Here is a 25,988-nt window from a genome sequence, read left to right on the forward strand (position 1 = left end):
TGCCACTGAGAAGGCTTACGAGGGAAACTAAAGCAAAGTCAGAAGGCTGTGTACCTGTTGAATGGGGCGCATTGTTTAGAGCTGGTCAGACAACAGAACAACACTGGTGACACCTGAAGTATGAGTCTTGCTGCCTCACAATGCCAGTCTGCTGATACTACTGTTAGAAGTAGAGATGAATGGCTGGGTTCAGAGGGGCAGAAGGTTCCAGCAGTGCTTCATTCTCTCCATGGATTGGTGAAACACAAGCACAAGCTGCAAAATGCCACCCTCTGTTTGTACCCTCTGACATATTTCAAAACTAAGGGGTTCCCTGCTATCTAAAACTGACACATCTCCAATGATGTTGGCATGGGAAAAAGCACAGCCATTGTGGCAATAGCAAATTAACTGATCCAGGAATACGAGCTGGAGAGGCTGAGCCATGCTACAAAAAATAACAAATGAGCATAATAGTAAGAGCCTAGCAGAAAACTACTTGTAATACGGAGACAGGCCAGTGGGATGCAATGCCAAAAGGCTCCCACCTGCAGCATCGTTGGCTGCAAATGGCTGAGCATGGAGGCGCGAGAGAGCCTGCATTACTCTGATCCAGCAGAAACCTCTCCATAAGACAGGCCTGAGTGGAAGACGTGGGTGCAGTGGCAGGTGTTGGTGCAAAGGCTGAGCTAATGAGCATGGTAGGACCTGTGCTGACAGCGTCAGACCCACTGAAGTGTAGCACTGTCACTGTCACATATGAGGCTCTGCTCCACTGCATCCTTATCAGGACCACCTTAAACATTACCCCTTTTTCTTATTTTGGCTAATGGTTCTGTTAGTTGAGATTTAAAAGCCCGAGTAAAACTGCAGCGAACCACCAAAAAGCAGTTCAAACTGCTTTTTCTTCCTTTGTTTTTATTTCTTTTGAGGAAGGATGCATTATCAGGTCAGCAATGACTTTGCAGAGCACTAACGCACTAGGCAGAGCTTATTTATGTGGAAAGGATGAATGGTTCCCTACATGTTAATAGCACAACCGGTGACAAAACCTTGGCATTAATATTTAACATCCTTTGTTATGTTCATGCCCGACTGCTATCCAGAGAGGGCTGAGTCAGGAGATTGGAAGCTGCTGGGAATTGAATTAACCATTATTGGTGGAAATTCACAGAGTGGAAACTGGGAAACAGAAGAGATGTTGTTGTGCTGTATGGCAGCCCAGCAGTCAAGAGATTGTGCTTTTTATGGACTGCGTGTAATGTTAAGATAGGAACTATTACAGTGGTGCACTTCAGCTTTTATCAACACCTTAACATTACAGCCTGCTCTGTATGTGTTTGTAGGTATTAATTTGGTGAGAAATGAGGGAGAAAATTTAATAGCCTAAAACCTGCATGCATCCCCTGCAAATCCACGGCTATTCACATGGGAGCAGGGCAGAAATCAGAGACAGAGCATGCTTGAAAGTGCAGGCGAAGACGCACACACATCTCTGTGTTACATTAGACAAAAATTGTCCCCAATCCACTCTCCCTGTCCCCATTGCCATAGAGCTGGTGGTCAGAGGCAGTTCCATCCCGCTCCCCCAGCCCTGCAGCTGTGGCTATTAATCAGCTTTAATTGCCCATAACACTACACTCCAAGGCCTGCCTGTGTTTCCACCGCACAGCGCACTTTTCATCTGGGTGACTTTCAGGAGCACTGCGTTTTATGTGGGCAGCTAGAGGCGTAAGAAAATGTGCTGTATTATATTACAAAGACATTTTATATGGAGCTGCAACGCTAGAAAGGGAGAGACAAAGGTGGGGGTTCGTGTTTCATATTTTTCTTTTTTTTTTTTTTAATTATTTTTTTTCTTCCTGAAGGTACGCCTTCTGCGGAATGTCCTTGAGGGAAGCAGAGGGGCCTCCCTTGGTGAGAGGTGGAGAAAATACGCGGGAGAAGCAGCAGGCAGGGGGCGAGGGCAGCGGCACCGAGCGCCGCGAGCCAGCAGGGGGCAGCAGCAGCGCGGCGCGGCGGGCTCAGGCGGCCTGCTGGCTGCAACATGGCGGCAGGGTCTGGCTGATCACAAGCGCCCACAGCGGCTAGCTATTGCTGTATATTTACAAGCGTAATGAGGAGCCATCCATATTCCTGCCTGCCACCTGGGAGTCCCTCGGGCAGCCGCTCTGATATTTGCTCTCAAACCCCACAGCTGCTCGTTCCCCAACCCGTGTTCTTCCCTCTGGAGCCAGCTGGATGCCAGTTGCGTGTGCACATGTGCCTCGCAATGAGAATTGCATTAGCCGAGATAGACTCCTCCCTTTCACCCAGCCCCCTAGGGTGGGTTGCAAAGGAAACCCACAAACTTTTGGTTTTGTTCTTTATTGAAGCTAATGAAGAAAACAGTTTGCAAGTTCCGTGACTCATGTTTCTATCCTTCTGAGCTACAAGTGGAACTGCAGTGTCAGCCTGGCGGGTCAGTGTGTGACCACAAACAGCACTGCCAAGACACACGGGGTTTGATCCTCACAGTAGGGATGGGCACACAGGCTTGCTCAGTGCTAATAAAGATGCTTTTGTCTTGTCCAGCTGGAAGCAGGACTAGCTGAGTACCCCACAAGAGGGCTGCCTCTCATGTGATTTCCAGGCTGTGCCTTCTGTATCGCGCGATCTGAAATGTTAGAGAAAGGGCCCAGCCCTGCTCTGAGCTTCTGGGGCATCTGTTGGTTTGCTGCTCTCAGTGTAAGATCAGGGCATGGCCAGCTGTAAGAGTCCTAAAGGAGACCAAGTAGATGCCCGACATCATGTACGTGACTCTTCTAAACATAGCTGTGGAGCACCACCATAGAATAACAGCAAAGTTTTCATGCTGAACAGTACTCCTTGTACTGTTAAGTGATGTGCAGAAGCCTAATACAGTAGCAGTCTCTGTCCATGTCCTTTTCTTTGTAGGATATCTGATAACGTCAGTGCTGTGTCAAACACATCACTAAGGCTGTGTATTTTTAGGGATCTACCCTTTCACCATGGGATGTGCAGCATACTGAGAAGTGCCACAAAACAACCAGCTGAACCAGAGTTACTCAGCACTGTAAATAAGATGCAGTTGATCACTGTGAAGGTTGAAGCTTCATTTGGTGAACGCATATATGATTCCCAGCTGATGCCTTCTCTTTCCTTTCTCCTGTGTATAGACCATGAGCATATTAACCTAGATGCTACAGCTTTTATGAATGCAGTCTGAAGTCCTCCATGGCATGACCAAGCACATGTGGCATAAGCAGATTTCATCTGGAGACACTGTAATCCCTGATATCCTCCCTGATGATGGTATTATGCTGCCCACTTCATCTCCTGGTGGAGCATTGCTTCTCCATCTTCACACAGATAAGCTCATCCAGGTCTTTCTTCCATGAAGTGAGTTTTCTTTATTATGGTTCCAGAAGACATTCAAAGGAACATGATTTTCATGTGCATGCATGCATGCAACTGAGCCAGGGAGGGATCCAAGCCTCTTTTGTCCTTGCCAGACTTGAAAGCAGCCAGATATCCTAAAGTTTTGGAGACTGAATGGGGGAAATGGGTGCTGTGGGATTGCCAGGGCAATGCAGATTCAATTCCTGGCCTTCTTTCCAGCATTTTGCAGCCTCACCTCTGCCTAGTCTCTAACAGACTGGGAAGCAGACCATGTGCAAAATGCACCCCACTCCCTTAATCATCCCCCTACACCATATGTGTGCATCTGCCCAGATGCTTGCTGCCTAGACATTTTACTCTCAGCTCACACTATTTCCCAGTGCTGCAAACAATCAGCTGCTGTATTCCTCTGCAAGCATAGCACTTCTATGCACAAAACAGGAAAGGGGAGGGGAAAGGACAGGATCCCCATTCACAACTGCTTGAAATCACTGCCTTGCAGTGTGCTGGCAGTCCTTGCAATGTGTTGTGTCTACATGTAAAACTTCTTCCTGAGTTCTTTTCTCCCCATGCTCTGAATGCCCAAAAGTGACACAGAAGAGCTGGAAAAACCAATCAACCCTGACTAAATGGCAAATACGATCTCTTTGTTTTACTTTTTTTAAGAAGAAAAAGAAAAAGAGAGTTCTGACCCCCAAACTCCCTTGTGAGAGCCTGATGTGTGGTTATATCAACATATCAGGTCATTAATAGATCCCTGGTGCCTTCTGATAAATTCTCAGGTCAGGATACAGGCATCTCTAGCTGACGTGGCAATGATGGGTTCATTGCATACCTCTGCACTGACCTGCAGGCTCCAGCATGATTCCTCCAGCAGCACAAGTAAACCCAACTTGTTCTCACCCAGCATCTCAGCACTGCTTACCTTTGGGATTGCTGGGCCTCTGGATCTGGCGATGCACACTCTCCTTGGAACTCCTGCCATGCAAACAGCTGAGATACTTCCATGTCGCCTATCCCCAATTCTCATCAGAAGGAAATATCTCATCACCATCTCTAGCAGACATGTGGTTCCAGACAGCTAGCAGCCTCATCCACTTGTAGTCCAGCCTTGTCTCTGCTTTGTTTGCCTCTTTTCATGGCAACAGACAAGCTGTGGAGCTTTTCACCCACACACTTTACCTGATAACAGCCTCGAACCAGCATCTGTTTGCCTACAGGCACAACTCCTTGCTACTAGTCAGGACCTATTTCTTAGGAATTGTTGCTAAATGATGTCACTTTGGAATGAGCTCCATCAGCTGTGTCTGCACTACCTCACCTGCCACTCCAAAACCACTGAGCCTTGCTGCTGGCTGTGTCCAGCTATGCACAGGGATAACCACAGACATCGAGGCAGCTCCCTCTAGTGCAGCAGGAGGATGTGCTCAGCTCCTTCCTGAGCATTTAGATCCACAGAGCTTGAAGAGCTAAAGCTGTGCTCCCCATCCCACACGATACAGTGTTTGACTTAAAAACATGGCTATTTCACAGCTTTGCATGGAGCTATCTTGATTTCCAATTTGGACTTGGCTCTTAGCAGAACACTCAGAGCATCCTTTTAACCTTTGTCTGCTTGGTCTGATGGTCAGATATGAAAGGGTACCAAGGAGCAGCTCAAACACAACCTTTGGCTCAGTAGGCTTGGGCTGAGCCACAGGCCAATGCTGCCTGTCCCTGGCAGGGGGATGTTTCCCCATGGAAATGTCACACACACATTGCCAGGGATAGGCAAGAGCTGCACTCATCTAGCCTGATGTGGCTTTAGCCTTCTCTGATTTACAGCAATGCACAACAATGTATTTAAACTCTTGGATGGACAGCTGAGCTGTTGCAGCATTCCCTCATGTTGCTGTTATTACAGTGGAGGTACAGTGATCCAAGCTACAGTGTCACTTATCTAATATCTTTTGACCTGACCGTGCTGGGTGTGGGACCCAAGACAAACACGCAGTCACACACAGACTCTCACACATGCAGACACCCTTTGCAGCTTCATGGGTTTTGCTGGCTTATGAACAAGGGAACAAACAATCTGAAGGAATGCAACTTCTCACCAGGACTCGTCAGAGCGCAAAATCCCACCCAGCACCAAGGAGTCATGATTTATGATTCTATCACTGCACTGACAGACAGAGGCAGGAAAAAAAAAAAAGCGTTTTGCCAGATTTTTCACCCCCTTGATGAAGCAGGAGTCTCAGCTTTTCAATCTACTTGTGGTTTCACCCCTCAGTTTTAAGGAGAAAAGCTTACAAGTGGGACAGGTTCGACACCTGCAAAGAGAATAAAGAAGATGCTGCAAGGGGAAAATAGACTCCTAGGCAGACTGGATCAGAAAGACCAGCAAAGGGAGAACATCTGAGTTCAACAGCTGAGGCAAAGTGCTTTTTGTGTCATGTGAACATCGAAATTCTAAATGTGAAGACTGGGACTCCCCAGAAAAAGAATTAAGCTCAGCAGGTAGCTCTGCCTCTGTCCCAGGTAAGACCATACAGACAATCCTGGTTTATCAGGGTTTTGGAAAAAAGAGGTGGGGTCATGCACACAGAAGAGCATCTCTCATCTTGGAGCACTTGCTCCAAGAAGCCTTGTGTTGGAGTCCAACCAAGCAGCCAGAAGGACAAACTGACATCCCTGTGCCCACAGCCCCAGCTGCGGGGCATGACCTGCTTTGCTTCCTGTATTGTTTGCATATCGCTCTAGAAAAGTTTCCGTTTTTGTCCTAGACGTTGCTAAAAGCAATTTCAGTTGAAAGCTAGTAATTAAGAACAATAATGAAGCAGATGCGATTTTTAAGCATTTAAGGTTGAAAAGGTTTGTATGATCCTTGAAAACGGGATTCTTTAAAGGACCATGATGATAAATTGTTCCCATAAATGATGAGAAATGTTTAAATCAATAAAACGTTTGTTTAGATGTCCATATGGAGGAAAGATACAGTCTGTTGCTCTTCATATTGGATTGATCCCACTGTGTTAAATTACAGCTGGCTACGGCCCTGCATCGTTCACTGCACAGCTTGACGAGCATGTAAAATATTCACACTGAGCACAAAAATTTTGTGTGTCTGATCTCTGCATTGTCCTTGTCACTTCCTCCCAGCCAGGGCCAAATTAAAGGCTGCTTAATATGGGGGGAATCTCGCCACAGCTCTCCCACAAGCCTTTAGCCACATTACCCGATATCCTCTCGGATGGCCCCGGGGAACGAGCAGCTGGGAAGCAGATGTAGGCAGCTTTCAGCACGTGACCGTGCGTCTGCCTATAGCACTAGCTGCGTTTGGGATGTATCAGCTGCTCTGGCCTGGTGGCCATAAATACATAAATACAGCAGTAGTGTGGGCAGGGTCTTAAAGGAGTCGTGGCTGTTGGAAGGCTCCCAGAGGGTAGCAGCAGTTGTGGGTGGCAGGGAAGCAGCCAAGGAGCCTAAGTGGGAGTGGGAAGCTGGGTGATGCTCCCAGCCTCTCAGTGCTTTTCATTGGTGATCCATACTGCAGAGCAGAGTGGGGTGTTCCTTGGGGATCCCATGGAGAGGACAGGGAAGAAGCTGAGCCAGTTAACGGGGGCCCTGGGATGTTGGTGCTGCAAAATGCCAGGCTGTAGCCCCAGTGTGCTCACTTTGTCAGGCTCACTTCATGAAGTTGGGCCAGATTTCATCACATTTCTCTACACACACCTTTTGTACATGCCAAAATAGCCCCATTAGTTTAGGTATGCTGCTTCCTGCTTCCTGCAGACACACTTCTACTTCCACAGCTCTCACTTTTCCCTTGGGAAAAGGAGCCTGCAAACCTGGGCATTGTTGCAAGAAGCAGCAGCAGCAGGGCAGGAAGAGAAGCAGCAAAAAGCAACCTGATGTCCTAATGAGGACCAGTAGAGGCCACTGCTGTATGCTTGAAAATAACTCCAGGGCTGATGTCCCTGGCGCGATCTTTGCTGTCAAGCACTCTTTCCTCCAATGTGGGTTTTCCTCTCTTCTCCTGGTGTCACATCTTGGCTCCAGCACCCCCAGGTGTGCTGCAGACAGGGTCGGATTGCAGCAACCCTTTCTGTTCTCTGCACAGGGTGATTTTAGTGGCTGCACAACTTATTTCCTCACCTCCAAGCTCCAAACCCCCCAGCTGCCACCAGCAATGAGAGCTAACACATGCAGACCCCCGGGAGGCTTTGGTTCTCCAGCCCAGGTATCTTTAAGATAGTGTGGTATAGAGATTATACATATATATGTATATATTCTGGAGTCTTTCAGACATGGTAACCTCTCCTGTCTCTAGCACTTTGCCTTTGTCCCCTCTATAGACCCATGCCACCCATCCTTCCAGCTAGCTGATGGCAATTTGGGCTGACTCTTATCACAGCCTTGACAGAAAAAAAAAAAAAGATATAATATGGATTGCATGTTGAAATCCGTAAAAATATTTCTTCAGGCCTGTTTGTACATAGCCAGCAGTGCAGCAAGATGTGGAGTGCCTTTGATGTTTTCAATGGCTTGGGTCTATGAAAGTCAAGCTGAACTGTGCCTCGACTTTAAGGAAGCAAACAGAGAGGTGACTATGAACGCCAATTGCTGCTTTTCAAAAAGGTGCCATTGTGGAAAAATAAGCAGGGCACCAGAAATAAAGTCAACAGTTCTTTTAAAAATAACTAAATTTCTTTAAATAACTGTAAGCGTATTTTAGAATAGCTTGAAACGTTATTTTAAGAGACAGAGGGCCTTTTTCATTGTATGATGAAAGAGGACGTTAATTTTTCAGAAATCTGGCATTTTGTCAACGTCTGCCTTTGAAATTTATGAAGACAAACTCACTCCCTGTGCCTGTGTTTTATCTGCTCATTACTCCCAGTACCAGGGGAACAGAGTGCTCTCACACTGTGCTCTGATGGAGATGTTGTGCCTCGCTCTGTCTCGGTCATGATGAAATGTGGCTGAGCACATTCAGCCTGTTCCAGCCGACGTTACGCCTCTTTTTGCTCTCCAAGTGGAAATGCAGTCATCAGAGGGTGTGTACGTGTGTGGGAGATGGCTTCTCACCGAGCAGCTGGGATCCAGGCACTGGTGGGGCAGCGTTGCCACATGGAGAAGCTGCTGGACATGTATATGGCCATGGCTTCAGGCCAGCTGGCAGCACTCCGCTTTGCCATCAGCCCTGTGGGACATATGGGGCCAGAACCTGAGTTGAAGGTTATGTACTTTCTGCCCTCCCTGATGGGGAAAGAAGAAGACTTCAGGCTCCTTACGAGCAGATGCAAGACCTGGTATGGAAATGTTAGGAGCCAGTGCTTCAGGCAGCAGTGGGGACAAATAGTGCTTCCCTCTTCCCTATTTGTTTAATTCGCTGTATATCCGTTTCCACCATTAAGCAGCTGATGCTGAGTTACAATGGGAATTGCCCAGGGATGGCATGTGGTGTGCACATGCATGGAGGTAATGGCTTTACTGTGACCCAGTGGAGCTCAGAACCAAGTGAGAGCCTCAGCAAGGCTGCCGAGAAACTCAAGGGCTGCTCTTCACCTGGTAAGCATGGATTACATGCAAATGGCTGCTTGGCTTTTGGGGAGAAGTTGTTTGGACAGCAGAGCCAGACACAGCTCAGTGAGGTGTTAGATCACAGAAATATCCGTGGGAGAAAAAAAAATAAAAAAATATTTTAAAAATGGCTATTTCACTTTTTGAGACACTGCTTGAGAGACTGAGTCTAGCTGATGAAACGCTACAAATGGGCTCTGGGGAACTAACTTCTGCTAGCAGAAGTAGTGTGAGGCTATGGGGAAGCCTGATACACGGTCTAATAGATGTTAGCTTCTGTGCTCCTACAAAGCTGTAGTAAAAAGATGCATTATGTGCATCCTCCCTGTGCCAAACACAACAGCTCCCTTCCTCACTCAGCCTTTCAGCACACACTTGAGGCTGCCATATTACACAAGCCATCACCCAGCAAAGTTCTGGATCCAGCCAGCACTCTGTATAGATGGGGGAAGGTGATTAGTCTACACCTTCGTTCTCACTTTCAGAATAATTATCACTGCTCTTTGCTACAGTGGACAGCAAAACTGTGTTACAAAGACGTATAAACACTCCATGGCTCATTAAGTTTCTGGTGCTGTCTCTTCTCCTCTCGTTAAGACACACAATAAATTCTGTCCCACAGCCATGTCAGAGTGTATAGAGGGGGCTGCCATGGCTCACCTGAAGGTAATGGGACATGACAAAAATTGCTGCCGTGCAAAGACTGTAGATATCAGCTATTAAGAAGTGTTTGAACTTCCATCAGCTGTCTGCACAATCAATGCGTATAGGCAAGCAAATAAGCAGGAAGGTTCTGTTTGTGGCTTCTTAGTTATAAAATCGGTTTTAAAATACAGATTCTTTCAAAATAGCCTTACATATGCCCAGTAAGATGTCTTGGTCTTTTATGTGTATGTTCTTTAAATGCCCAGCTGTAAACTACTGGCCCAAAACAATTGTTTTTAACACGAGGTTTCTGCACAAATTGTAATATTTGCTTTACTCTTCTGGTGCCACAAAACTTGAGAGAATAACTCAGTTACTTTTCTCATTTTAAAAGTGCTCAAAAAAGGAATCTCCTGCCATTGCAGAAGTTACCTGACGTGACTGAGTGCTGGCACACAGAGCTGAGCCTCCGGGTTTCACTTTCAGAACAGGTCCTTAGTTGGCAGGAGTGTCTGTGGTCTTAATAACTACAGATGTAAAGGAACTGCAAATGGTTTTATTGATATTTGGATCTGTGTGTAAATCAGCCAAACAATAGCAAAGATCTTTTAGTCTGTGTACTTTCAAGGCTTTCAAGAGCTCTTCATAAGGCAATCAAATAAACAGTGTTCCCAGTTTGTGAGAAGTGTCATTTCTCTATCTTCCATCAGAAACAGGGAAGGTAACACCGCACCAAGAGGCCCAATGCTTTGCAGGTTGGTTTGTGATGTGCACCTTTCTTCCTGTCACAGCAGAACAAAGAGTTAGGAGCATGTTGGCTTGATTCTCTCTCTGCTTAACACTAAATCCTCAGATGTGGTTTGGGGCTGAACACATACATGCATCAGTGCTCTTGCTGTGTGACAAACGAGAAAAACAAGTGCCAACATTTGGGAACGGACTATAAAAGAGAGAGACTCAAAATCAAATCAAAGGACTTTGAAGGGTACGTTACGCAAGAGAAACGTCACCCAATGCTATGTTTATGCGTGCAGCATTGACTTTTTTATATAGTCAAGGCTTCTATGGTACGAGACATTTAATCTCCTATCAAGCAGTCTTCCTCAATGAGGAGACTCTCAACTTTCTGATCTCTTGCTGCAAGCACATGAGTTACTTTCTGCTCTTGACCACCCCAGCCAGACAGTGGGGGAAGGGTAGAGTGAAAAAAGGGAAACAGCATTTGCTGAAAGTTGCAGGTGACAGGGTCACTTCATCAGCCACAAATTCTCAGGGATGGCAGCTCACCCAAAAGAGCCACTGCCATGACCCTTTGCTCCCCAGGGCAGATACATCTTAAGGCACCATGAGAAAAGCATGAAGGAAGGAAGTGGGAAGGGGGTGATAGGTGGGAAAGTCATGGGAAGGGGGGAAATGTGTTTCTGGAAAAACTAATACACGTGTTGTGAAGACAAAGCCCTCATTAGTTGGAGAAATCTGCAGACTGTAATGCCATCCAGGACACCTGTCAGTGCAGGGACAGTGGGGGCTGTTTGATCCTAATCTATTTCTTGCCAGCATGGCTCAGCTCTGTCTCTGTTTGATCTACCAGAGGTTTCAATGGCTGATGCTGTGGCCCACTCTGCAGCCTGCAAGGCTGGAGATAAGTCTTCAGAAATACCCAGCTGACCTTGGAATGAGCTTTGCTTGGATTTGCTTACAGGTGGTGATCAAAAATACCGTGTGACGGCTGCTTAGTGTGAAATAGATCCCTTCCATACAAAAGCACATCAGTGTATATTACAAAACACAACTTGCCCAGCCGGAGATGCCAGAGATGCCATACCCCATTCTTGACACCACCAATGTAATGGGCTTCTTCAGGCTGCTGAGAAGTGCTTGAGAAGCAGTCTAGTGTTACAGGAGTGCACCCAGTGAGTGCCCAAACCCCCACTGTCTCTCCTGCCATTAGGATTTGTGGCAATGCATCTCTGATTTTCTAGGCTCTATTTAAACATTCATTTACATGGCATGGTGAAGCAGCTTTGTTTTCCCCGCTTGATAACTGAAGTTATTTTGACCCGCTGCCACAAGAGATCTGCGCTTGACGACAGACCAACTGTTTGTGCTGCTGAGCAGAGAGATGTTCAATGGCCTTTTGTATTTCTTTGTGATTTGGAAGCGTGTTTAGTCAAGGAAAAGCACAGTGGATTTTTGCTGATTGCTGTGCACATCAGCATTGGTGGTACAGAAGTGCTGGGACCATCTGGTGGGTGTATGTCATCTTGCAGAGCTGGGCTGGCTGGCAGCGGGCACAGAGCTGGTGTGCAAGCAAAAGGGGCTTCGTGCTATGGGGAGGGGAATTTCCTGGTTCCCCTGCACTGGGAATTTCATTGAAGAGAGTCTACTTTGTTCTTAGTGCATGAAGCCAACTACCACAAACTGCCACAGGTACGTGTTGTAATGCACTGCTGTTGGCAAAACAGCTGGTGGGTGGCTCATGATGGAGATTTGCGGGGCAATGTTTTAAGCAGTTCAGCTTCATGGGTTTTGTGAATATGCCTGAAGTTGATGATGCCTGGTGGTGTATAAGAACAGGCTGCCCAGGGAGGTGCTGGAGTCACCATCCCTGGAGGTTTTTTAAGAAAAGGGTGGATGTGGCTCTGAGAAACATGGCTGGTGGGCAAGGTGGGGTTGGGTTGATGGTTGGACTAGGTGATCTTAGTGGCCTTTACCACCATAATGATTCTACAATTCTATGTTCAGAGATTTGGGTTCTCTGGCTGATGTTCCTCTGATGAAACAGAGATCCAAGGAAAGGGATCCCCCTTAGAGGAAGGAAATCTGCTCCCCGTTTGCCTGCTGAGGAAGGAATCTCTTCTTGTACTTCTTTTTCATTCAACAATAGTAACTTCATGAAAATCAGTACGAGAAGTTTGATTTAGTACTTAATGCAAGGATATAAAGGTGGGATGCGTTTACATGTTCAGATAAGCTGGAAATGTTTGCCACCACCAACATGGTATTGGTTCCCAACAGCTGGAGAACTCTCTCTCTCCCTCTGTGATTTGGGAAATCTTATCCAACCCACAGAGATAAAGAGAGATAATCTGAGCACTGGGAGCAAGAGAAGGAGCACTCAGGTCTTAGACAGAGAAGATACCATTCCACATCCATGTTATAGATACGATTTTTGCCTTTATAATCTTTACAAGGTTCAAGCAAATGTCTCCAAATGCCCTAAACTTTGAGGGTTTCTTTTACTGGCTTGTACAAAAAGCAAATAGACCCATCAGCTTTGGTGGTGGTTCAAGAGAAGCCAGGGATGCCATATGTGTTCACATCCTGGCCACACGTGGGGATGGTAATAAATAATGGGTTGCAAATGCATGTGTTGCTTTCTTGATTACTTGCTTTACTGTGGGATCTGCTGTATTGATTAATTTTAATCTACTTTGCATGTTATTTAGATCTGAAATTGAGCAGAGTGCAGGGGATGGGGAAACTGCTCTAATTTTTAGGGAGTATACTGCATTTGATTAATTTTATGGCCTGCATTGACTAAAAGCTTTTATCCTGGTCTGCTATCAATTTAAGTCTCTGTGTTTGTCATTTTTTACTCCTGGGGTCCCACATAATTCAGTTTCGTAAATTGATTTGATTGATGTTTTCTGATCCTTCAATAAAGGCTTTTGGCATAGACTGGTCTGTCTCTCGCTTTGCAAGTAACTGGACAACAACCATCGCTAGGGACAGAAATAGAATTGTATTAAATTAAAATGCATCCTGAAAAGAACAAAGTGCCCAGAGCAGGCGCCTCTAACGGTGTCCTCTGAAAAAGCACAAAGCGTAAAGCTGAAGTGCCAAAAAAAAACCTTCCTCGGGGCTCAGTGGTAACAGTTGACAGTCTGCAGGTCTCCTCTCCTCCCTGCCCTCCTGCTGCATCCCACACCTATCCCATGGGCTGTGGCATGGCTCGAGCCTTGCTGGGACACGCAGTGTCAATTCCTGCTGCAAACACAGGCAGGTGCACATTTCTGACCAGGAGAAAAAAGGCAGTGTTTACATCAGGGCTTCCGGCAACATATGTAAGAGTGGGGTGTTAGCTCAGCCCATCAGCAGGTGGAGGGGCAGACGGGGCAGTGATGAGCAGCTGAGGTCTGCATCAGGGGACAGCGAGGTGCAGAGCCCCACTTCGCACAGGAGAGCCATGGGAATTACAGACATTTCATGAATAATATACTGCAGGTCAACAATGTTTGCATTTTGCTTTGGGTGTTTTTACTGTAGTCACTCCAGGCTATCTGCTGTCCTAAGGGCAAATTCCAGAGTCTGCCTGCTGTGCCTTACTGAGGATTTTGTGTGTTGACCGAGATCTGTTCTTACGGGGAAACTTCAGTAGAAGGCTGCCCTCAGTCACAGGCAATAATTTTGCAGCAGATTATGCAGCTCATGGGGCTTTATGGATGCCATTGGCAGAGTGTGAAGAAGTAAAATGTTGGTCAACTTCTCCAGGTGTGGCTGCTGCTATCTCAGTGCCTCATTTTCTAGGCACTGGAACAAAGCCCGGCACACTGTTGTCAGCCACACTCACCCACTCTGTGTATCTCAGTTTGTAGCTGCTTAAACATGATGAAAACAAATCTTTAATAGCTGCTGCTTCCATCGTTACATTGAACTCTGTTTTCTATTCAGTTGCAAGGACAGCTAATTTCCAGCAAATGGAAACAATGTGCTCATATTGCTAATTCATGCCACTACACACAAATGTTCAGATTATGTTGTGCAGATCCAAATTCCATTCTCATTCATGAGTGCAGCTCACACTTAAAACTCATTCCCTAGCAAGAAGTAGGAAGCCCTGCAGCAGTTTATGACAAATTTAAAAAGAAGAACGAAAGACAAATTGATCTTTGTAGTTTTCCAATTTCTTGCTAGCATTTGAAAAGCAGACTTAGACTTATGGTGAAAGCTGGAGGAACCAGTGTCAAAGGCAATTTGCCCGCAAATGATCTGCCAGAAGGCTGGCATCCACACCACTGCTACACAAACACCCCTTCATCTCAGGTTGTGGTTTTATGTGGGTCCAAGAAGAATATATGAGATAAAGGATTTGGGTCTGGACAACAGTTTAAAGACAGAATTAATGATTTGAAGATGGAAGTGGAGCACTGACCACATCCTGGTGAAGGCAGGGCACTGATGAGAGCACGGCCGGGCATCTGATGCAGTGGCTGGCTGAGCTTTTCCCCATGTTGGTCCCGGGCAGGGGATGTATGAGACTCCCACATAGGGATGGGGAGCTCTGGCCTACCTAGAGCAGCTTGGGGAGCTTAGTCCCATCCTGCAGCCTGTGGTAATTCCTTACCTAGGTCATGGCTAACAACTGGTTCTTTGGAGAAGCTCACTTGCAGGAATATTTCTGATAGGAAAAATCACGTCCTTTAAGAGCTTCCAATAGAAATGGTGACAGAGGGCAGATCCCCCACTGCAGCACATCATGCCTCTTCTTTCCAGCAGACTCCTCCAGCCCAGCCACATGAAGAGATTGCCCAGAGAGGTGAGTGCCCCATCCCTGCAGACACTGCAGGTCAGGCTGGACGGGGCTCTGATCACCTGATCAGCTGTAGGTGTCCCTGATCAGTGCAGAAGAGTTGGACCAGGTGGCCTTGAAGGGTCTCTTCCAACTCAAACGATTCTATGATTCTGTATTTGCTAACAGCAGCATTGCCATTTCCACCATTTTCCAGGGCAAGGTGTGGAAATAATTACAGATGTTCCTCGATCAAACTTCCACAGGCTGTGCAGTGGCAGAGGAGCAACGGGCCCTGAGGAAATACAGTGAGGGGCAGTACGGGGCGTTGGGGTTGCTTGGTTTTGTGCCAGGGACAGGAGGGCAGTGTTTGGGTGCAGCTGAGTGTGATTTCGGCTAGGCAACGTGTGTTGGGAGAGCTTTACATGAGCTGGAGGTGGGGATGCAAGCAATGTACCTCTGAGCAAAACAGGCCGTGAGGCTGAAGTTTGGCGCGTGGGGAGGAAGTACCCCTTTAAACAAAAACAACCCGCTGCATCCAAAGCTGCTCGCGTCCCTTCGCCCCCAGAAGCACAACGCTACCACCAATCCCGCAGAGCAGCTGAGCGCACCGCCTCGGGCCAACCGAGCAGCACAGCCACCAGGTGTTCCCCAGGTGCCGAACCCCTCGCTCCCAGCGTGCCTCCGAAGAAGAGGACCAACCGAGCAGCTCCACAAACTTGAGAGCGAGAACCGCAGCCCACTCACAGCTGCCGCCTCCCCGCACGGCCCCGGCCCCGGCCCCCCGCTCTCCGCCCGCTGCTCAGGGGCGGCCCCGCTCCGCGGCGGCTCCGGGTCCGGCGCATGCGGGCTGGCGGCGGGCGCGGCGGCGGTGCTCAGGTTGCAGCCGCAGCCCCCGGCCCTCCTTCCTGCCCGCCTCCCCGGGCGGAGAGCACCCGGCCCGGCCGCCTCTTTCCCCCCCCCTCCCCTCGTCCCCTTCCCTCTCCCTTCCCTCCCGGCCCCGTTCCAGGGGCGAAGCCGCCCGCCGGGCCCCGCGGTGAGTGCTTGTCCCGTCGGAGTTTAGCGAAGGGCCGCTGTGGGGGGAAAGTTTTGGGGGGCGGCTGAAGCGGAAGGGGGGGGGGGGGAGCTTCCCGGGGTATCTCCGGCGGAAGGGGGCTGTGGAGAAACTCCCTGCCTCTCCGCGAGGCTTCCACCCTTCTTCCTCATCTTCATTAGAGCTTTTCTCCTCGCAACTTCGCGTCCCTCTGCTTCCTTTCATTTCTTCCTCGTTCTTTGCTTTTTCTTGCCTGAGTTTGGGTCGATTTCCTCGCGCGGCGCTGCTCTCTCCGCCGCTATTGTCTGCGGTTCTCCCCGCGGCGGTACCGCGCGGCCCCGAGCTCCGGGGGTACGGACGGGGCGAGCCCGGCCCGGGACATCGGCACCGTGCACACGTCCGTGCGTCCATACACACGGATATGCACGGCGTTCCTGGAGCCCCGGGCTGGCCCCCAGCCTCCCTCCGCTTCCCCTCTATTCAAACCATTGATATGCTGATGTAGGGGCGGGCGGGGGGAACCCTCGAGCTGCGCTGACGCAACTTTGTATTCGCATTTGTTTGTTTCCTCGTTTATTTGTGGTCGAGTTTATCGCTACCGAAGGCTCAGCTTCGTGCCGGGGTCTCCCGAGCGACGCTCGCTGTTGGTTTTTCCCACCTTTGGGGCTGAAGTGTTTTGATGCTCCGAAGTTGTTCGAAGGGTCATTGCCACCGGGCCTGGTTTGTGCCTTCGCGCTGCTGCTCGCTGATGTCCCTCTCAAATGAATTTATGCCGCTTTGGAAGTGAATGTGGGAATTTCTGGCCGAGGATTGGCAAAGTTTGGACGTTTCTTAACCTGAAAATCATCAGAGTTTATTAATTATTAACTATTAATCCACTGCCTGTGTCTGTGCTACGGAAGTCATGGAAAGGAGCTGGGGTTGGTGGGAGCAACGTTGCTGAGCTCTGAAGGGGCTCTGCCCGGTGAGCTTTGCTATCCTTGGAGCTCGGGCGTAGGAAATGTGATTTATGAAGTTTGGAAGGGCATGCTGTGCTGGTTGTGGTTGCTCAAGGGATTGGGGTGCTGTGCTGGCAGCAGACAGCTGGGAGCCGTGCTGCTCCCTGTGGTCCCGGGCAGCCATCAGCCTTGAGGTGCTCATGGAGATATGTGATGCGGGAGAACTATGTCAGGCACGTAGAGCTCCCGAGCAGCGCTCAGACAGTTGCTCTGAGCTCTGCTCTTGTGCTGCCAGTTCTGGCTCATGCAATCCCAGTTTGGTTTTAAGGGGCCAAAGGACATTATCTTGCTTTCTTACTTTTTTTTTTTCTTCTTTTTTTCCCCAGGCCTCATAGCAGAGTATGGGCGCGTTAAGCAAGGTGATGATATCTGGCATGAGTTCAGACCTGTACACATCTTGTGCATGTATGGCATGAGTGTAGCACTGCCTGTCCTCTCAGTGCTGGTCTGCCCTGGGGCTGCTGCTGGCAGGGCTCGGCTGAGGGGTTCTGCAGGGCAGACAGGTTCTGTAGGCAGCTCGATGACAGGGCTCTGTGGGGACACACCGTGCCATGGCCTGGTGTCCCAGCCTGTGGCTTGCTCTGGTGGCCAAGGGATGCTTGGCATGGCCCAAGCAATAAGGGTGAGATGTGTTCAGACAACAGAGCACAGCACAAGTACTTCTAATGTACGGAGTCCTGCCAGGTAAGTGGAGGCTTTGAATCATGGTGTGGTGGAACTGGGAGACCCAGGGTTATGCAGAACTCACCGCTAATCTCCCAGCAGGATCTGCTCCTTACTAAGCTGTGTTCTGGTCCAGGGTATGCCCCTGTGCTAAGAGGAGGATTAAGTGCAGCTGAAGGAATCTGGTTATGCTATCCAAAGCCTGAGGTAGGGCAGCGGGCAATAAATTATACCAGAGGGGAAAAAAATGCCAGTAGGCTTATTGTGGGGTGTGCTCTGCTGGTTACAAGGGCAGGGGCTGCTGTTTTGTACTTCTCTGCTGGCATAGCTTTAAACAGATCAGTTTAACAAAAGGCAATGTAAGTCACTGTGCCTGCTGCACCTATTTCTTTTCCACTCTGAATCCAGGACAGCAGCTATCAGTTTTCCTGCCCGGTGTTCGGTGGTGTTCCACTTGCCTATCAAACAGTCCTAGAAGCAGTGCTGTAGCTGGTTATCTCTGCCATCTCCACGAGTGCTATTAATGCTGTTTCTATAGGGGTTCCCCCCACACGGGCAATAAATAGTCTGGAGTAAATTAAACCATGCAGCAGATAAGTATAAAGTGCCTACATGGGTTCAGTGTTGCTGTAGTGGGGAAGGAGGGTGAAGGAGTTAGGAACTGGGGGTGAAAGGCCCCTCCTTGCCCTCACTGAATGTTCAGACACTGAAGTTGTGGTGCCACAACCTGACAGCACGGCTCCTAGTGTACATGGTGATGATGGGCTGATGGGCTGTGTGGTCTTAGTGGTCTTTTCCAGCCTTACTGTTTGTATGGAAAACAAAGCCATGGATGTGGCGTGCCATCCTCTTTCTTTCTTTCTTACTTTTTTTTAAACCTGCCTTTCTCCCTTGCAAATGACCTTTATGCAGATGAAGAGGCAGAGCACATCCCTCAGAGCTGGCTGCTTAGTTCCCTTGGTTAGTGATAAGGAAATATGTTGGCAGCACTCCGGGGTAAGCTGCTATGCTGGGAACTTGGTGCTGCAGTCAGGCTGTACAGCTCTCCCTAAAAAACATGCATCCATGTATTTCTGTTCCGTTCCCTTTGTCACACAAGCGAGGTGACTTGTCAGTGAATGCCTCTGGTGCTTTTTGTTGGTGCGGAAGGTGTCTGGCTGCAGTGCCTGTCCCTGTTTTACAGCATGGCTGATGATGACGATGAGAGATGTTACTGAGATAAGCCAGTGAGTTAGGAGTTAAGTTGTTCCCTTTTAAAATTCCTCAAGTCTGCAGTTGACTTCTGTGCATAGTGAGGATCGATGTCCTCTGCAAAAGTAAACCCTGACATTTATATTCTTTTTTTTTAATAGCCGTTTTAGGTACACTCACATTGTTGAGCAAAGGGGTGTAATTGCAAATACTTTTAAGTAGTCAACAGTCCTAAAAAAGAATGCAGTGTGATAACTTGCTGAAAATAAACTTTAATTCTGTTGGAGCTGTACTTGACCTGTGTTATGTTGTCATGTGCTCTAACAGGATTTTTGTACGTATGTTAAAGGAGAAACCTGAAAATCACAAGCTGGAAAATTTCTCGTGTGATTTTTGTAGTGGGTGAGAAAAAGCTGAAATCCTTTCTGGAATGACCTTGTGCTTTCCACAGCCCAAGTGCAGAGCTGCACCAGTTTGAGACCTCTCAGATACTGGGTTGGAGGAAGTCTAAGAAGAAAATACCCCTAAAAGTATGGCATGCTACATAGCTGCTCCTCGGTGGTGCTGTTTAAGATGTCTGATCACAGCCCTTGCAACTGATCCTGTTTCCTCCTGTAGCTGTGACTTCAGGTATTTTGGTGGGAGGGGAAGTAAAATGGGTGATGAATTCATTTAAATGAAGATGATGAATGAGTGAGACTAGTGAGACTTCTTGATGTGTATGATGTATAGTGATTATCCTGGAGAAGAGCAGGATATGTGGCATTTGACGACGATGCTCAGGACCCTGTGCTGAGAGCCTACCTGACATGCTGTGTTTCAATCCCAGCTGTGTCTCTGAGCTTTTTATCACCCGTGGCTAATGCAGATTGGAGCAGTAAGTTATGTTAAGACCTATGACAGGCTCTGTAGCTTCATTTGAATTGTATCTGAAGTTCCTGGCAAAGTTACTTGGGAAAGTAAATCTCTTTCCCAATGTGTCCCTGCCCGCAGTGGTGTAGCTGCTGTGTAAGTCTGAGTGCAAAAGCTAATAAAACCATTGCAAACAAGTGCTTTGGCACGAAGGTCTGCCTTCAGACTCTTACACTGACTCACTCCTGCTTTTTTCAGGAGCTAACACACCTGTTGTGCATCACGCAGATGCTGGCTCTTGCAGCTCTTCCTGCTGGCAGCAAAGGAGCTGTGAGCATCCAGCATGGGCTATAGTAAGGAAGAGAAAATGGGGAATGGTAAGGTTTGGGTTTGCTGCAATGAATGAGAAAGTCTCGTATAGAAACCGCTTGTTTTATAGAGTCATTTTCCTCCTGAGCTTCCTTTGGGATGCTGGAGCTTTTGGTCCCATAATAGTGTTTGGACAATGGATGCTAGAATGGAGGAAGCAGGTGTTAAAGGAAGGGGGAAGTGAGCTTTTTGGGGGAAGGGATGCAGGATGGCACTGTTTGGTGGTTACGCACAGTAAGGGATGGGCCATGCACAGCATGCTTTCTAGCTGCTGGACCCCGAGTGAGATCATAGCAAAACCAGAGCTCTCCTTCCTCAGGTGGAATTGCTCGGTGGGTCAGGCTTAGGCCATTCAACTGAAGCTGTGTGTAATAAGTCTCATTTTCTTCCATGCCATAAATCTGCACATCTGAAACTCCACATTTGGCACTCGAGGAGCGTTGTGCTTTGCTTTAAACACAAACCACCGATGAATGACTTTGGGTGACCTGGATGTAAACAGTGCCCGTAGCGCGATCTGAACTCCTCGAGTCGGTGCAGATATCGATCCTGGAGATGAAAGCAAAGTGCTGCAGTTCACATGGCTACCTAGCAAATGTTTTTGCATCCGTAGCTGAAAGACTTCCCACACGGGGAGCACCGACAGCGCTTTGCATGTCTCCGCGGGATTTGCAGCCCAGGCAGGAGCTTCCCTGGGTGAGGCCGTCAGTTTTTCCATTGCTGAGTGCTTTGCAGCCGCTCCACCCATTTTTATGATGAGTGATCATCGTCTGAGAGCACAGCCCTGCACGAGGTGGTGAGCAAACCTTCGGTTGCGTTGTTTATGTAAATGTTTGTGCTTTCTCTTCTCCTAGCAGCTGTGGTGAAGGTGGGTTGTCTTAGCTGAGGGCTGGGTAGAGAAATTAACGCTAAACCCCCTTTTTATGTACTGCTGCAGAGAGAAGTTTCATGCAACCAGCATCCATTTCACAGCTCCAGGTGACTCCTTTGCACTTCTGTGTTATGTGAGGCAAAACGTTACTGTTAGCTGCAGGTTTTCCAGTATTAAGCAGTGCAGTCACCAACAGGAAAATAAATAGGTCTGTCGTGGGGTTGTGTTGTGCTGGCTTCAGTGCAAGGACCAGTGCCCCATCCAGCCCTTGTTTTACGTGGGCTCAGTTCTGTGGCCACTTCTCCCTTCTGCTGATGAATTTTAGAATGAGTTTATTGGCTGCTGCTGCTTGATGGAGAGCTCAAAGGCTGAGGGTTTGAGTCCTGGCTGGGTTAACAGTGCCCTTTTGTGTGCTGGAGTGGGCGTCTTGCTCAGCTCGTCTGGAAAGTGTTGGGGGGAGTGGGGTGATGGGGAGACAGTGGGGTGCTGTGGAATGGGGTGATGGGAAATCGTCACTCGGTCAATGTTTTGTGATTAAAGCAGAGCTTTGGTCCCAGTTTTAATGGGTTAAGCTAGAGAATGAGCCAGCTCATTGCTGGAAGGGCTCACAAGCTGGAAATGGGGAGAATAAATGTGTTTGCATAGACGTTAAGAGGATTAATTGTTTGCAAAGTAGGAAAATTGAAGTAGTACTCAAGAGGTAACTGGCTGCACGTTGGGTAACGTATCGTTGTTTTTCCCACCTTCCTGTTGGACTGTATGCAATATTTGTCCATCTGCAGAATCCATCCAAGTTCCACATTTTTCTTTATCTGGGTATTTTACTCTTCAGCCCTTCAGCTTGCTTATGGGCAGTAGTAGCCTAAAGCAGGTAAATGTTCTCTCTTCAGTTGGGCTATCTGCTGAAGAGGTGGGCTTCCTTCTGCAGCTGAAATGAGCTCTGTTTAAACTGCATAGTGCTTAAGACCTCCCTGGTTTTTGCTTGATCAGATTAACTAGGATTTTGGCAGGACTTTGTGCTGCTTTTTCTTAGCCAGTCGACTTGCATGTTGAGCCTCCAGTAACTTTCTTGCTTTGTAATCTCAAAGTTCAGAAGTCATCAGGCTGCTGGAGAATAAAGGGAGATCCTGTCCCAGAGGCATTGAACCTACAGAAAGCCTCCACTTCAGGGTGCCAACAGCAAGTTCCAAAACGATGGATAAATAGCAATTCCACAGTTACTGTATGACTGTGTTGTGCAAAACAAGGGAGTGTTTGAAAGGTGTGAAAATGAAGTGTTTTCAGTGAGTGTAACTTTATCAAGTGTTATGTGCCCTGTGTGCAAGGCTTTTTTTCTTCCCCATAATTTGTGATATCTTTGCTAACTTTTAGTAAAGATCCAGTCTCATCAGTGCTTCTGATATTAATTAAAATACTGTTTGCATAAATAAATACCTGCATGTATTTATCCCTTGGGTTTATGATAGTGCAGTGCCAAGAGAAAACTTAGGCCTTTTGGTGGCAGTGAGCTTAAACTCTGCTTAAATCTTCAGGAAAGCTGCAGCACTTGGTGTTTGCTTTGTAAGGGTTTCCTTTGGACTGTCCTAGCTGGTGCTGGCTGTGAGCTGCTGGATAACAGGGGAATGAAGGATGAGGTTTAGGTTTGTGTCCATCGCACCCCAGGCATTGGGGTTGGGTTGGTGCTGGTACTGGGCAGACCACAGTCACTGGTTCTGTTCACCTCCTACTTTCTGTCAGCTCTCTGATTTCTGTTAGAGAGTAAATCTGCCATGCCCAGCCCGGAGAGGCTCTGATGCAGCCAGGAAATCGAATAACTCCTGATCTATTCTTAATTTCTTGTGTTTCCTGTGGTTATATTGTTTGTGTTACCAGCCCTAATATTTACATACCTTTCAGTGAGCTTTTCTTTTTTTTTTTTCTTTTCATAAGATTCTGCTTTGTTCCTATGCCTTGCAGAACAGGTTCTTCCATTTTTTTCTAATAACCAAACAACTTACTTTCTCAAAGGAGTGTGGGGGGGAAGAACATTAGAGGAAACACCAAAGGGAGATATCTAAGAATAGAATTGTTTTTTGCTGATGATATGCTAAGACTCATTCTAAACTTGCATCTACCCTTCCAAATGTCCTTGGGCTTTTTGAGAGCTTTGTAAAAACTCCCTGCCTATCAGATGATGTATTTGTGGGTGCTGTGTCTGAATAGCAGATACATTGACAGTTGGCATTTTAAATGCAAAGGTACTGCTGTGAAAATGCTTGTGAGAATGAAGCTGTGCTTCCCCATGTAACAGGGATGTGCCAGCCAGTGGGCTTTGCAGTGCTGGTATTGAAAATCAGTGTTGGTGAATGCTGTCCTGCTGTATGGCTCTGGAAATTCTAATGCAGGTTTCCCCTATGAAGCGAGGAAGACTTCACAAAGTATTCTGTCCCCCAAAGAAACACGCATCAACCTTTTCTTGCAGCTATCATTCTTTAGTGCCCGTTATCCCACTACTCTTCCAGTATACATTTCCTTTAAAGAAATAAGGCAGAACGTGCGGATTTCTTTGCACATCTCCCTGCTGTGAAATAAAACCCATTAGCTCTAAGATGAATAGTGGCTGGACAACCTGTCTAGTTCTGCAGCAAGATCCATAAAGAGCATTAGTCTCAGATTTGCTTTGGTAGTGAGCCCTTCTCCTCTCCATGAGGTTCCTGGTCTGTGCAGGGCTCACCAACACCACAATTGACAGGGAACATGATGCAGGGTGTATTGCATCAATATTTTGAAGCATGGAAACCCTTAAAAGCTTAAGAAAATACCAGTTTTCTTTTTTTTTTTTTTCCTCTTGGTGCTGGGGGTTGAGGCTGTTGTTGGATGCAGCCTGAGCACAAGGCTGCTGTGTTTGGGGTGAATGAGGCAGCGTGAGGAGGAGCAGCTGATTCCAAACCTGTTAGGGCTCAGGATGGAGGGCTGGGCAAGTGCTGCAGGAGTGCAGTTATCTCTGGAAGACAAAACCTGTGACTTGTTAAGATAGAATGAAGCAAGGGGAAATTTAAGAATGGTAACGTGAAAGGGTTTTGCTTTGCCCCTTCAGCAAAGGCCAGGGTGAGATGCTCTCCCGCTGCTCCGTGTTTTCCTTCATTCAGCTGCCGGTGGTATGGTTATTGCTGCATGTAAAGAAATGTAAATAACACCAAGGTAGTGAACCCGACGTTCCCAGCTCCTTGGAAGCATCCTTGAATGGAAACATCTGTCCGTGAGCCCTCTGTGGTGCGCTCGCACAGCTGCACCGTTACGCTTTGCTCTGGGCAGAGCCTTACGTGCAGCCCAGCCCTAGCGAGTCTCCTTGGCTTTTGCACTTGAAACCAAGCCCTGAGCAGGAGTGGGAGGGAAGGAAACTCCATGAAGCTGCAGCAGCAAGCACTGAGAGGCAGGTGGGAAACCACCCTGCTAACGCTCGGGGCTTTTTTTTGAGCCTGAACTGGGAGAACTCAGTAAATCTTTGCTAAGTGGGCATTAAAAAAAAAAAAAAAAAAAGTCCAAGAAGTGAAGTAAATAATGCGGGAAATACGTAATGAATGTTTCATGATTGGGAGAGATGGTAACTGGGGCTCAGCCCTGAGCCTGCTGGAGGATGTAAGTAGTGACACGGGTGGGTTCTGTGCAACGGGAGCATTGGCAGCTTTGACTTTTCATGCAGACTTTGTGCTCCCCTTGTTGCTGGTTTCCTGTAAGCTGTCAGCAGTGCTGTCAGAGCTTTTGGAGATTTTAAAACAGGTCAAAAATCTCCCTCTTACGTTGCTTTGGTGCAAAGCAGAATTGTGTGGCTGGATTCCCTTGGGGTTGGGGGTACAGGGGTTGAATTCAAGCAACTTGCTGTGATGTGTCTATGAAAATGTTTCTGTGTGTTTTTTAAAACATCAGTGTCTTGTTTGTTGGATTTTTTTCCTTGTTGTCAGTACGTGAAATACTGTTTCTCTAAGGGAGTTCTTAGCTCTGCTCGCCAGCAAGTAATTCAGCATGCAGTGTAGCCAGTTCTGAAAGAAAAAATAAGATGGGTTATTCACAACGTAAATGACATACTTGGAGTTAATGAAGATTAAAAGTGCAGTGAAGACAAGCCAGCAAGGGTTTCACTCTGCTTTGACTTAAAGCCTGCATCGGAACCTGCAATCGAATTTGAGCTGCCAATTCAGCTGCAGTGTAAAATGCCTCCCTGTCTCAATTGGAGTCAGCTAATCCCAAATTTGAAGTGATTTAGGGTGGGGTGTTTTTTTTCTTCTTGTCATTGGGCATATTTACAAAGAATTATTCTGATTTTTGTTTTCCCCTCTGAGTCATTTCTAACTTCAACGCGATCGTTTCATAACGCAGAGGGGATTGCTTCTAATGTCTCTTCAGGATTTCCAGCACTGTAAATAATTGCTCAAGGCAAAGGTACGCTAACTGTTATGTGATGAACAGGAAGTCTACAAATAGCCGCGGTGTTTTGCTGTGATTACATCTGCAGTGATGCAGGTGCTTGGTTTTACCCCGCTCGGTGAAACCAGCTCTCCAAACAGTGCCATTTGGCAGAGCACGCGAGTGGGGCGGCGGGTTGGGTGTCTGAGGGAAAGTACAGCAGCAGAATTGAATTCAAGGGTTAAAAAAACCAAGCACCACCCCCTTCTAAAAAAGAAGTGATGTGAGTGATGCTGGATGCTGTGAGAGGATACCCTGTTTTGTTGGTTTTTTTTTTTCTTTTTGAGTTTTATGACCTTGTGTCATTGGGCTGTGAGTTTGTTTGGGAACATGCTGATGCTGGAGAGGGGATGATATGCAAACAGGACTGTTCCCCTGGGTGGTGATTATAGCCAAAAAGGTCTTGAAGGAGTTTTGGGAGAATCTTGGCTTGTATTCGTTGAACTGAACTATCAAGAGGTCTGT

At 47.6% G+C, this 25,988-nt stretch overlaps 1 protein-coding gene across 1 annotated transcript in view; it reads left to right on the forward strand.

Moving 5' to 3' along the window:
• The first annotated feature begins 16,008 nt into the window (after positions 1-16,008).
• The window catches only part of AKAP13 (A-kinase anchoring protein 13), a 195,681-nt gene continuing 185,701 nt past the window's right edge, over positions 16,009-25,988 (forward strand). Inside the window, exon 1 of the mRNA XM_048956244.1 lies at positions 16,009-16,139. The gene's annotated coding sequence lies outside the window, so the exon portion shown is untranslated. The remainder of the gene's footprint in view (positions 16,140-25,988) is intronic.

The sequence above is a fragment of the Lagopus muta genome, chromosome 10 (genome assembly GCF_023343835.1).
Source record: "Lagopus muta isolate bLagMut1 chromosome 10, bLagMut1 primary, whole genome shotgun sequence".
Taxonomy (NCBI): domain Eukaryota; kingdom Metazoa; phylum Chordata; class Aves; order Galliformes; family Phasianidae; genus Lagopus; species Lagopus muta.